The following is a 13,836-nucleotide window of genomic DNA, read 5'->3' as shown; positions in this document are numbered from 1 at the left end:
TTTGGGGGCCTATAATTGTTCAAAATAGTCTCTTATGATCCATTGTATTTCCGTGGTATCAGTTATAATGTCTTCTCTTAAATTTCTGATTTTATTTATTTGAGTTTTCTTTTCTTTTTGGTTAGTATAGTTAAAGGTTTGTCAAATTTGTTTATCTCTTCGTAAAACAAAAAACAGTTCTTAGTTTTGTATTTTCTGTTGGTTTTTGTGTGTGTCTATTTCACTTATTTCTGCTCTGATCTGTTTTACTTCCTTCCTTCTGCTAACTTTGGACTACTTTGCTCTTCTTTGGCTAGTTCCTTGAGGTATAAAATGAGGTTGATTATTTGAGATTGTTCTTTTTTCTTAATGTAGGTGTTTATTGCAGTAAACTTCCCTCTTAGAACTTCTTTTGCTTCATTCCATAAGTTTTGGTGTGTTGTACTTCCATGTTCTTTTGTTTCAATTTTTTTAAATTTCCCTTTTGATTTATTCTTTGATCTATTGGTTTTTCAGCAATGTGTTTAATTTCCACATATTTGTGAATTTTTCTCAAAGGAGCAGAACTTCAGTATTTATCATTTAACCCTGTAGGTACCTGTTACAGAAGCTAAGTTCCAGGTGAGTATAGTTGAGAGGTTGAGGGCTCCTGTATTCCACATAGTTCCCACTTCTTGGGTGAAGGATTTGCTTCAGGTGTCATACACTGAGAATACTGGGGCCCTGATCATTCTTGCCCCAGCTTGCTCATAGGGCAGAGGTTTCATGCAGGGGGAGAGAAACTACCACCCTGCTCAGGGCCCAGCTCCTAAAGCAGGGTTATCGTTCAGAAAGTATGCCACTGTCCCTGCCCCCAGCTCTGGAGCCATGACTCATAAATTTTTCCCTGAGGGATAGGCAGCCTCTGAGAGCTCTGAAGCTCTTCCCAAAGGAACAAACTTTATTGGAAGCATTTGTGTGGGGAAATTCAAGCCTCCAAAATCTCTAAAAAACAATGGAGGTTTTGGTGGAAAGCAATCAAGAGTCTGGTAGTTTCATTAGAGATATAAGCTAAACCATAGGCCAGCTTGTTTATAGGGAGAACCAGGGAAAGTGACAGCTAAAATAGTCCTCCTAGGGTTATAAAAAAACCTCAAACACTGACCTCAAACCCCATCCCTGGGAAGGAGACTGAATTTAAAGGATTGAGTCGGGGGGGGGGGGGCATTTATGTCCCCAGGGTATTGTTAAAAGCAATAGAGCAATCGTCCAACAATTAGTGGAGCTTAACAGCTGGGTGTGACCAGGGAAAGAGATGAAGAGAGCCCTACTAAAACCACTTCCATCACAGGCTGACTGCTCAGGACCAAGACTTTGCCCTCTGAGAAGCAATATCAAAGTCTTCGCGTTATAGAGGAAATTGACTTCACTAAAATAATCCAGCCAATCACTAAGCAAATAAACAAACAACAATAACAAGCTCCAGGGGAAAGGGCACTGGTGCCAGAGTTGCTATAAAATATTATATAAAATGTCCAATTTCAACAAAAAAATACAAGACATGCAAAGAAATAGGAAAGTATCATTCAAACTCAGGAAAAAAGCAGGCAGCAGAAACTGCCTATGAGAGCAACCAAATGTCAGATTTAACAGACTAAGACTTCAAAGTAGTCATTACAAATATATTCAAAATGAACTAAAGGAAAGTATGCTTAAAGAAGGTATGATGACTGTAATAGACTGAATGTTTGTGTCCTCTCCCAAAATTCGTATGTTGAAATCTAATACCCAATATGATAGCATTTAGAGGTGGAGCATTTGGGAGGTGATTAGGTCATGAGGTTGGAGCCCTCGAGAATGGGATTACAAAAAAGACCCCAGAGAGCTCCATCACCCCTTCTGCAATGTGAGGACAAAATGATAAGACAGCTGTCTATGAACCAGGAAGCAGGCCCTCACTCAATCTGCCATCACCTTGATCCTGGGCTTCCCAGCTTCCAGACTGTGAGAAATAAATGTTCGTTGTTTAAGCCACTGAGTCTGTGGTATTTTTCTTATAGGAGCCCTAACCAACTAAGAACTAAAAACGTTGGGGGTCCAGGCATACGGGGATCTCCACAATATTGTGAGATTTACTTACAGAATACCAACTAGTTTCCCACAGTAATTATTGGAGAAAAATTCCCTGGTGCTTCTGTTAAGGAGAAAGAAAGAGGAAGCATTTTGAAATACACTACCATACTCCGCACTTCTTAACAATGCCTGCCCTCAGGGTAAACTAGTTAGCCAGAGCCTAACCTGCTGGGATATTATTAGAGCCTAACTGACCTAAAAGAGAAGGGAAAAAACCAAATCCAGCCCACTCTAGCCATCCTGTTCCACCTCTGGTAGAAGAAAAAAAAGAAACTCTTGTGAAGTTCACATTCCAGAGACATAGGTTACTAAAAGACTGAGATCTAATCTTCGCATTATACGATGCTTCCCCTCCCCCAACACCTCGCCACCACATTACTAAGGCCTATTTGCTGCAGTTCCTTTTACTTAGTACATCATGTCCAGCTATTAAAAAAAAAATTACAAGGCACACCAAAAGGTAAAAACCACAGTTTGAAGTGACAGAATAAGCATTAGAACCAGACATGACAGGGATGTTGGAATTATCAGACCAGGAATTTAAACAACTATGATTAAATGCTAAGGGCTCTAATGGATAAAGTGGACAGCATGTAAGAACAGATGAGCAATGAAAGCATAGAGATGGGAACCCTAAGGAAAAAAACAAAACAAAACAAAAAGAAATGCTATACAATAAAAAAAAAAAAAAACAGTGTCACAGAAATTAAGAATGCTCTTCTTGGGCTTATTAGTAGACTGGACATGGCTGAGGAAGGAATAGCTGAACTAGAGGATATATCAATAGAATCCTTAAAAACTCTAAAGCAAAGTGAACAAAAGCTGGGAAAAAAAAAAAGAATGTCCAAGGACTGTAGGACAACTACAAAAAGTATAACATAGGCATAATGAGAATGCCACAAGGAGAAGAGAAAAAGGAACAGAAGAAATATTTGAAACAATAATGGTGAGAATTTCCCCCAAAATTAATGTCAGACACCAAACCAAAGGTACAATAAGCTCAGAGAATGTGAAACAGGATAAATGCCCAAAAATCTACACCTACGCATATCATTTTCAAACTACATAAAATCAAAAATAAAGAAAAAAACCTGAAAGAAGTCAGACATACACAAAATCAAACAAAAATTTTAAAAACCTTACCTATGGAGGAACAAAGATAAGAATTACATCTGACTACCCCTTAGAACCGTGCAAGCAAGAAGAGAGTGGAGTGAAGTAAAGTGTTGAGAGGAAAAAACCACCAGCCTAGAATTATGTACCCTACAAAATTATCCTGCAAAAGTGAAGGAGAAATAAAGACTTTCTCAGATAAACAGAAATTGAGAGAATTTGTTGCCAGTAGACCTGCCTTGTGAGAAATGTCAAAAGAAGTTTTTTGAAGAGGGCACCTGGGTGGCTCAGTTGGTTAAGCATCTGCCTTTGGCTCAGGTCATGATCCCAGGGTTCTGGAATTGAGCCCCACGTCAGGCTCCCTGCTCAGCAAGGAGCCTGCTTCTCCCTCTCCTCCCTGCTCATGCTCTGTCACTATCTCTGTCTCTCTCTCTCAAATAAATAAATAAAATCATAAAAAAAAAATTCTTTGAAGAGAAGGAAAATAACATAGGTCAGAAACTCAATCCACATAAAGGAAGGAAAAACATCAAAGAAGAAATAAGTGAAGATAAAATAAAAACTTTTCTTTTTCTTATTCTTAGTTGATCTAACAAATAAGTTTCTTCAAAATAATACCAACAACATAGCTTCTCGGCCTTTTGGCTAAGATCCAAATAATAACATATTTGATTATGTATGCTTATGTATATATCATATATATAGATATACACTTATGTAAGCTTACGTGTAAGTGAAATGAACGACAGCAATATTACAAGGGATGGGAAGAAGGAATTGGGATTATTTTGTTATTACAAGGTACTCACACTGCCTGTGCAGTGGTATAGTGTTATTTGAAAGTGGATTTGAATTAGCTGTAAATGTATATTGCAAACTCTAGGGCAACCACTAAAAAAAAGTATTTTTAAAAAGTATGACCAATATGCTAAGAAAGGAGAGAAAATGGAATTATACAAAACACTCAGTAAAAATCACAGGCAGAAAAATAGTGGAAGACAAAGATAAGAATAAAGAAAAAGGCAATAATAACAAACATGGTAGATATTAATCCAACTATATCAATAATCACTTTGAATATCAGCGGTCTACATGCACCAATTAAAAGACAGAGATTGTCAGAGTAGATCAAAACCAAGACCCAACTATATGTTGTCTATACAAAACCCACTTTAGGGGCCTGGCTGGCTCAGTCAATAGAGCATGCAACTCTTGACCTCAGGGTTGTGAGTTTGAGCCCCACATTGGGTGTAGAGATTAAATAAATAAACTTTTAAAAAAAGAAAGCAGGGAAATAGTTATATTAATTTCAGACAGAGTACACTTCAAAGCAAGGAACATTATCAAGAATAAAGAAGGGCATTATACAATAATAAAGGGGTCGATTATTCAAAAAGATGTAACAATCCTTAACATATATGTGCCTAACAAGAGAGTATCAAACCATGTGGGGCCAAAACTACTAGAACTCCAAAGAGAAGTAAATGAGTCCACTATCATAGTTGAAGACTTCAACTGTATTAGAAATGGACAGATTCAACTTGCAGAAAATCAGTAAGAACATAGTTGAATTCAACTATACCGTGAATCAACTGGATATAATTGACATCTATAGAGTACTTTATCCAACAATAGCAAGATACGCATTCTCCTTAAATTCACATGGAACATTCACCAAGACAGACCACAATCTGGACTATACAAAACACACCTTAACAAATTTAAAGAATAGAAATCATATGTTGTCTGCTCTCAAACAACAATGGAGTTAACCTAGAATCAATAACAGGAAGATAACTGTAAAATTATAAACTATGTGGAGATTAACCAACATTCTTCTAAACAGCACATGTATCAAAGGAGAAATCTCAAGAGAAATTTTAAAACATTTTTTTTTAAAGATTTTATTTATTTATTTGACAGAGATAGAGACAGCCAGCGAGAGAGGGAACACAAGCAGGGGGAGTGGGAGAGGAAGAAGCAGGCTCATAGCGGAGGAGCCTGATGTGGGGCTCGATCCCATAATGCCGGGATCACGCCCTGAGCCGAAGGCAGACGCTTAACCGCTGTGCCACCCAGGCGCCCCGAAATTTTAAAACATTTTTAACTAAATGAAAATGAAAGCACAAGTTATCAAAATTTGTGGATGCTGCAAAAGCAGTATTTAGAGGGAAGTTTATAGCATTAAAATGCATACATTAGAAAAGAATAAAAATAACTGAAATGAAAATTTCACTAGAGGAGCTCAAAAGTAGCTTTGAACAAGAAGAATTAGTGAACATAAAGATAGATCAATGGAGATTATGCAATCTGAAGAACAAAGAGAAAATAGAATGAAGAGGAAGGAACAAAATTTCAGAAATGTAGTCCACCATTAGCATACCAACATCAACATAATGGGAACACCAGGAGGAGAAAAGAGCAGAAAAAAAATATTCAAAAAAATAATGTCTGTGGGCACCTGGGTGGCTCAGTCGGTTAAGCATCTGCCTTCGGCTCAGGTCATGGTCCCAGGCTCCTTTGATTGAATCCCAGGTCAGGCTCCCTGCTCAGTGGGGAGCCTGCTTCTCCCTCTCCCTCTGCCTGCTGCTCCCCCTGCTTGTGCTTTCTCTCTCTCTGTCAAATAAATAAATAAAATCTTAAAAAACAAAACAAAAACAAAAAATAATGTCTGAAGAATTTCTAAGTTTGATGGAAATCCTTTACATCCAGCAAGCTCAGCAAACTCAAGTAGGATAAACTTTAATCTCCTTTAAGATCCACACACAGGCATATCACAGTAAAAGTACTGAAAGCCAAAGGCAAGAATAAAAAATCTTGAAAGCAGCATGAGGAAAATGCCTCATATTTACAAGAAAACCCCAATAAGATTAACAGTTAACTTCTAGGCAGAAATAAGAGAAGCCAAAAAGCAGTGGGATGACATATTCAAAGTGCTCGAAGAAAAAAAAAACAAAAAAACTGTCTACCAGGAGTCCCATGTCTAGTAAAGGTAGATACGTTGAAAATGTTCAATATGTTCAAAGCCAGATATAGTTCAAAAATGATGAAATAAAGACATTCCCAGATAAGCAAAAACTGAGAGAATTTATTGCTAGAACACCCACCTTACAAGAAATGCCAAAAGAAGTTCTTCAGGTTCAAAGTGACCCCAACCATTTGAATCCACACAAACAAAACTGAGAATACCAGCAAAAGTAATTATGCAATTATACAAAATGGTATAAATGCATTCTTCTTCTTTCTTCTTTTAACTGATTTTAAAAGCAATTATATAAAGTAATATGTATGTAACAATATTATTAGGACTGTAACATATAGAATTGAAAATATATTTGCCAGTAACAGCACAAAAGAAGTGGGTAGTCCCTAAGGTGTATTGGACAAAGGAAATAACACAATATGGTAACAAAAATCCATAGGAACAGATGAAGAGAATTAGAAATGGTAAACAGGAAGGTTAATATACCCATATATTATGATTATAATAATATAATGGCATAATACAGTGGCATAAATATATATTTGCTCTCCTCTCATCTTCTTTAAAAGACATAACTTTATATAAAGTAATAATTACAGTCATGTATCATTGGGTTTGTTACATATACAAGATGTAATATATATATAACACTAATAGCACAAAAAGGGGGAAAGAGTTATATAGGAGTAACATTTCTATATCTCACCAACTTATTTTCATAAGTTAATATAAAGCTGAAATAAATCCCGATAAGTTAAGATGCATAGGGAAATCTCTAGAGCAGATACTAAGGAAATAACTAAAAACTGTAGTGAAAAAACTCATAAAGTAGTGAAGATGTTACTAGAAACTATTCACTTAATGCAAAAGAAATCAGTAACAAGGAATAAATGAACAAGAGATATGACACATATAGAAAACAAAAGGTATAATGGCAGCCATCATTCCAGCTATATTAATAATAACATTGAATGTGAACGGGTTGAACAATCCAATAAAAGCAGATGGTCAGACTGGATTAAAATACAAGATCCAACTATCTGCTGTCACAATTTAGATTCAAAGACAAATACATTCAAAGTAAGAGGATGGAAAAAGATACACAGTGCAAACAGCAACCACAAGAAAGCTGGAGTGGCTATACTAATATCAAATAAATAGGCTTTAAAAAAATTTTTTAAGATTTTATTTTATTTATTTGAGAGAGAAAGACAGAGAGAGAGAGAGCAAGAGTGGGGGGAAGGGCAGAGGGAGAGGGAGAAGCATACTCCCCACCAAGCAGGATGCCCGACACGGGGCTCAATCCCAGGAACCTGGGATCATGACCTGAGCCAAAGGCAGATGCTTAACCAACTGAGCCACCCAGGTGCCTCCAAAATGTATATTTTATAATGATAAAGGGTTAATGTATCTGGAAGGTATAATAATTATAAACATATATATGCACCTAACAACCAAAATATATGAAGCAAAAATTGACAAACATTAAGGGGGATATATTCACGTCAACAATAATAGTTGAAGACTTCAATAGCTCCCAGTAACGGATGGAACAGGGGCGCCTGGGTGGCTCAGTCAGTTAAGTGTCTGCCTTCGGTTCAGGTCGTGATCTCAGGGTCCTGGGATCCAGCCCTGCCTCGGCTCCCTACTCAGTGGGGAGTCTGCTTCTCCCTCTCCCTCTGCCCCTCTCCCTGCTCATGCTCTCTCTCTCTCTCAAATAAGTAAATAAATAAAATCTTTAATAAATAAGTAAATAAATAATGGATAGAGCAATTAGGCAGAAGATCTAACTGGCAGATGATCAAGGAGATAGAGGACTTGAGCAGCACAATAGAGATGAATGCTACAACATGGATGAACCTTGAAAACATTACGGTAAGTGAAAGAAGGCAGCAAAAAAGACCACACATTTTATGGTTCAATCCACATGAAAGTCCAGAATAGGAAAATCTATAGAGACGGAAGTGAGATTAGTGGTTGCTTAGGGCTGGGGCAGGGGGCAGGGAATAAGAGAATAAGTGATAGCAAAAGGATATAAAATTTCTTCTTGAAGCAATAAAAATGTTCTAAAATTTACTGTGAAGATGTTATACACGTATGTGGGTATAGTAAAAACCATTAAATTATATACTTTAAATGGGTGGGTTGTATGGTATGTGTATGTGTGTTATATCTCAATGAAGCTGTTTTAAAAATAGTTTAAAAAAAACAACTTTCTGACATGTTTAGAACTTTTCATGATTTGTTTCAGACTCTTCCTAATGTATTTCAGATCATTCTGACTTGCTTGAGACATTTCCCAACTTCTGTGAGACTCTTCTTGACATGTTCAGACCCTTCCAGCCATAAATGAGATTCTTCTTTTCTGTTTGAGACCCTTCCTAACTTAAGTGAGATCTTTCTGGATTTGTTTTATTCCTCCTTACATGACTGAGAAAGTTCCTAATTTGTGTAAGACTCTTCCTGACATGTTTTTGTAAGTCTTTTCCTGACTGTATGTGATGTTCCCTGCCTGGTTGAGATACTTCCTGAAATGTTAATGTTTCTTTCTGATTAAGACCCTTCCTGACCATTTGAGACTCTTTCTGATGACTTGGAGACCCTTACTGTCATATTTTACACCCTGCTTGACTTGTTTGACACTCATTTCTACCTGCGTAATATTCTTGCTGAAATATTTGAGCCCTGTCTTGACTAAGATACTTCCTCATAACCTTTATATCCTTCTTGACTTTCTTAAGACACTTCCAGATGTATTAGATAGCTTTCCTGACATATTTGACACCTCTGGACATGTCTAAGATACTTCTTGATGTGTTTGAAGCCCTCCTTGATGGTATGTGAGACTTTCTGATACCTTTGAAAGGCTTCCTCTCATCTTTGAGACCTTTTCGGACTTGTGTGATACACTTCATGACATGTTTGAGATACCTGACATATTTGAGACTTTTCATGGTGTATTTGAGATTCTCCCTATATTTGGGTTCCTTCTTGGCTTGTTTGAAACTCTTACTGACTTGTTTCAAAAGCTTCTGGAATTTAAGACTCTTTATTGCTGCTTGAAATCAATCCTGGTGACTTTGAGACCCTTTCTACCCCATTGGACAGCCTTCTTGCATTTGAAACGATTTACTTGCTTGAAACTCTTTCTGGAATGGTTGAAACTCTAACATATTTGACTTGATGACCTGTTTGAGCCACTTTCTGACTTATTTGGGACCATTCCTGATTGAGACTTGCTAATGATATTAAGTCACCTTTTGCCATGTGCGCAGTCCTTTCTGACTTGTTTTCTATCCCCCCCATAACTTTTTTGAGACCCGTTATGACATATTAAAGACTGTGTCTGTCAGTGTGAGATCCTTTCAAAGGTCATTAAAACATTTTGTTATGCATTTGTGACCCTTCCTTATGTATTTGAATCTCTTACTGACTGCTTAAGACCTTTACTGACATATTTGAGACCCTTCCTGATGTATTTGAAACCCATCTTGCATGAGTCCCTTCCTGGTGTATCTAAAACTCTTCCCGCTGACTTTGAGACCCTTCCTAACATGTTTGAGACCTTTTATAACTTGTGTGAGGGGCTTCCTGATGTACTTGAGACCATCCGTAGTTTTCTGAGATTCTTCCAGATTATTTGGGGACCCTTCATGACATATTTGAAACTTCTCGTATCTTGCTTGAGACCGTTTCTGATGTGTTTGACCCTCTTCTGACTATTCAAAACTATTCCTTTCTGTTGTAGACACTTCCTTATTATTTAGTACCCTTCTTAACTTATTTGAGACTCTTCAAGAAGTATTTGGGATTTTTCTTGACTTGTTTGAGACTCCTTCTGACATATTTGAGACAATTTCTGACTTGCCTGAGACCTTTCCTGGGGTGTCTAAGACTCCTCCTTACTATTTGAGAGACTTCGGGTCTGACCGAGACACTTTTTGACATGTTTGAGATCCTTTCTTCTTTTTTTGTTACAAATAAGACTTTTTATTTGTCACCATTAAAAGTCTGAATTTTAAACAGATTTTCAGACTGGTGACTTATATTCATCAGCTTGTTCAACGTTAGCACCTGCCTCATTCTCAGTAGTTTTTTCAAGACTACTACTGTCACCGTGAAATTCCCTGAGTTTTCCCAGTTCAAACTTGGGATTCTTCATCATTTGTACTTTTCTAACAAAGATGCCATGGAGTGGATAAATATACTGGCAAACATTTTCTATGTCTTTTCCAATACTGTCTGGAATCAATTTATTGGCCACTGCTTTTAAGTCATTTGTCGGTACCTCTAGGGTCATGATTTACATTATCTTCTGGATTGGGCAAATGTGTTGGTGCTAGGTATAAGAGCTGTTCCAAATCTGATTGTTGCAATTTTTAGTAAACCCGATACAGAGTAGATGAAGCAAATAACCTTCAGTAGTCTGGACAGTAACATGAGCTTCGACCATGGCTGCCATATTTTGATTATGGAGCACATTTTGTCACAGATAAGATCCATTGCCATGGAAGTAAGTCAGGCAGTTTTTGCCCTGAATATCCTCAGTAGTTAGCTTTAATTTTCTACATGCAATTTTATTCTGCAGATCAGCAAGGTTCACTTCAAAAACAATACCCTTGAGGCCATCAGATGCAATTTTGGCTCCTTGAGTTCTTGTCATGAGTGTTTTTCCAATATTTATTATTAATTGAACATAGCTGGTGCTTTCACATCATACCAATCTTTCTCAGAAATTGGATCACTTTCTTCTTGGCTCCCTTTTTGCTGCCTTTCATGAGGCACTTGATCTTGCCAAACTGCCATGGCTCTGCTTAGAACACTTTGTTCTTTTTCTGAGACTCTTTCTGACTTCTCATCTTGACATGTTTTTGACCGTTTCCTACCTATTTCAGAAAGTCTTCCTGACTTATTTGACCTCTTCCTGTCATGAGTGTCTTCCTGACCTATTTGAGACCCTTCCTTACATACTTAAGGACATTGAGACTTTTCCTGACATCTTTGAGACCCTTTTGTTTTGTTTGAGACTCTTTCTGATAACGCTGAGACCCTTCCTAACTTCTTTGAGACCCTTGCTGATATGTTTGCAACCCTTTCTGGTGTTTTTAAGACCCATTATGTTGTATTTGAGCCCCTTCCTGATTTACTTCTAAGTGCTGAATCAGTCCCTGATGCACTTGTAAAAGGAGGCAAAAAGACCTTTAGCCTCAGACTTGAAAGGAACTTTTCTTCAAGCATTTAGCCAAAAAAATGTCTATAACCATACATCAAGAAAAATCCATCAACGCTTTTTCCAACCCTCAACTGCAAATGGACAATGGGAACTTTCATTGGTCATTTTTCTAGGCTTTTAATGAAAACTTTCTTTTTTAAAAAAGATTTTATTTATTTATTTGACAGAGAGAAAGAGCACAAGCAGGGGGAGCAGCAGGCAGAGGAAGAGGGAGAAGCAGGCTCCCCACTGAGCAGGGAGCCTGACCTGGGATTCAATCAAAGGAGCCTGGGACCATGACCTGAGCCAAAGGCAGATGCTTAACCAACTGAGCCACCCAGGCACCCCTAATGAAAATTTTCTATAATTCGGCTTAAGTATCAGTGATTTTCATTAGAACATAGTTTTAGCTGTTGTCTCAGAGAGCCAAAATAATAATGTTTTACATGATAGAAAGCAGTTCATTTCTTTCGTGTTAACGTCTGAGCATGGGTAGTCCAGGGCTGCTCTGTCAGCACCATGGTGGTTCTCAGGCTCCTCTGTCTTATGGGACTGCCGTGCCTGGATGGAGCTTTGTCCATACGGTCCAGGATGGCTCATTAGCATGTACCTTTTCCAACCATCAAGAAGAAGGAAGAGATGGGGGGCAAAAAACTCTGCCCTTTCAAGGACATGAACCACAACTTGTACGTATCAGTTCTGCTCAAGTATGGTTAACCAGAATGCAGTCACATGACCATACCTGGCTGTAAAGGAAGCTGGGTAATGTAGTCTCTATTCTGGGAAGCCATTTTACCTTCTTAAGTTCAGGGTTTCTATTAGCAAAGAAGAAGAAGAAGAAGAAGAAGAAGAAGAAGAAGAAGAAGAAGAAGAAGAAGAAGAAGAAGAAGAAGAAGAAGAAAAAGAAAGGAAGAAAGAAAGAAAGAAAGAAAGAAAGAAAGAAAGAAAGAAAGAAAGAAAGAAAGAAAAGAAAGAAAGAAAAGTATTTTGGGGGACAATTGGCAGTCTCTTCACAGCCTCTCATTTTGAAACTTGGAAATTTTTAATTTGGCCAAGAAAAACAATTCCCTCCTCTAGCAAGAGGAAAAAAGGACTTTTCCCCCTTTTTCTCTTCCTTAACTTGGTAGCTCCCAGAGAAGAACAGTTTTTAATTCTAAGCCATGAAATTCGAAGGGAAAAAAGCATGCTTAAAACCGGAGTGTTTATTTGTAGTTAAAAAAAATGCCTTGGGCTATTACACTAGTGCCTAAAGACCAACCTGAATTTTGTAATTGAACATCTATGCACGCAGCAAAAGCACAAAACATTTTGAGAGGCAGAGTATCAGATCACCATCTGGACCATAAATAATTTATGCATTTTAGATACTTGGAAATCACATGGGTCAGGAACAAATAATATACTAAATCTCAGTGAGAAAAAAAATTCTCTAAACATTATATTTGTGAATTCAAGTTAAAGCCTAATGACAGTTCTGAGAATTGGATTAAAATGCAGGAAAGAGCTCTAGTGTTTATGTGAAACTAAATGAACATTATTCTTGATTTTTTAAAAATATACAAAAGAATAGCTGATCAAGCTCAAATATCCACAATCAAGCTTGAATCTCCACAATCTGGTCATGGTGACCAGCTGGAATTGGACTCCACATCCAATGCACTGTCTTTGGGTAAGACTTTGAGATAAAACTCTTATCAGATACTGACCTAACAGTGACTTTACATGCTGGGCCACAAGTTTGTGAAATATGGTCCGTGCTTTAGCTGTTTTTGAGAGTTTGCTGAGGTACCTACTCCAGTACACCTGAGGAAAGACAGAACATGGCAGAGAGTTCACAGGTTGGTCCTCGTTGGACCGGCAGGCTGCCCCAGATCGTATGGGTGGAGCATGGGTGGGGGCAGGGGACAGGGTCAAACTGGACATTGTTCTATTCAAGGCCTTCGACTGATTGGGTGAGGCCCACCCACGTTACAGAGGGCCATCTCTTTTACTCAAAGTCCACCAATTTAAATGTTAACGCCATCCAAAAATACCCTCACAGAAACACTCAGAATAATGTTTGACCAAATATGTTGCCACCCCATGGCTCAGCCAAGTTGACACATACAGTTAATCATCATAGGAAGGTAAGGGCCAGTTGAAGAAAGACCTTGAATGCTAGGCTAGTATTTAGGCTGTGAGAACCACTAAAGATTTAGAGGCCGGAGGATTGGAATGAGGAAGCCTGGAGGCAGAGAGAGAATTTAGGAGACTACTGTGATCATCCAGGCAAGAGGGAGAGCAGGGTAATTACAGGGAGCCTGGAGGGGATGAAACAGAGACAAGCAATATGGAACTGACAAGACTTGGCAATTGACCAGTCCTGGGGGTGAAGGAAAGTATGCACAGAATGACTCTGCGGTTTCAAACCTAGATAACTAGGAGGCTGGTGAAGCCA

At 38.0% G+C, this 13,836-nt stretch overlaps 1 pseudogene; it reads right to left on the bottom strand.

Annotated features, from left to right (window-relative positions):
* Nucleotides 1-10,217: 10,217 nt before the first annotated feature.
* Nucleotides 10,218-13,836, bottom strand: part of LOC123791199 (small ribosomal subunit protein eS1-like) — an 87,254-nt pseudogene continuing 83,635 nt past the window's right edge.

The sequence above is a fragment of the Ursus americanus genome, chromosome X (genome assembly GCF_024610735.1).
Source record: "Ursus americanus isolate L20-20 chromosome X, mUrsAme1.1.p, whole genome shotgun sequence".
In the NCBI taxonomy this organism is placed as follows: domain Eukaryota; kingdom Metazoa; phylum Chordata; class Mammalia; order Carnivora; family Ursidae; genus Ursus; species Ursus americanus.
This window is presented reverse-complemented; position numbering and strand designations above follow the sequence as displayed.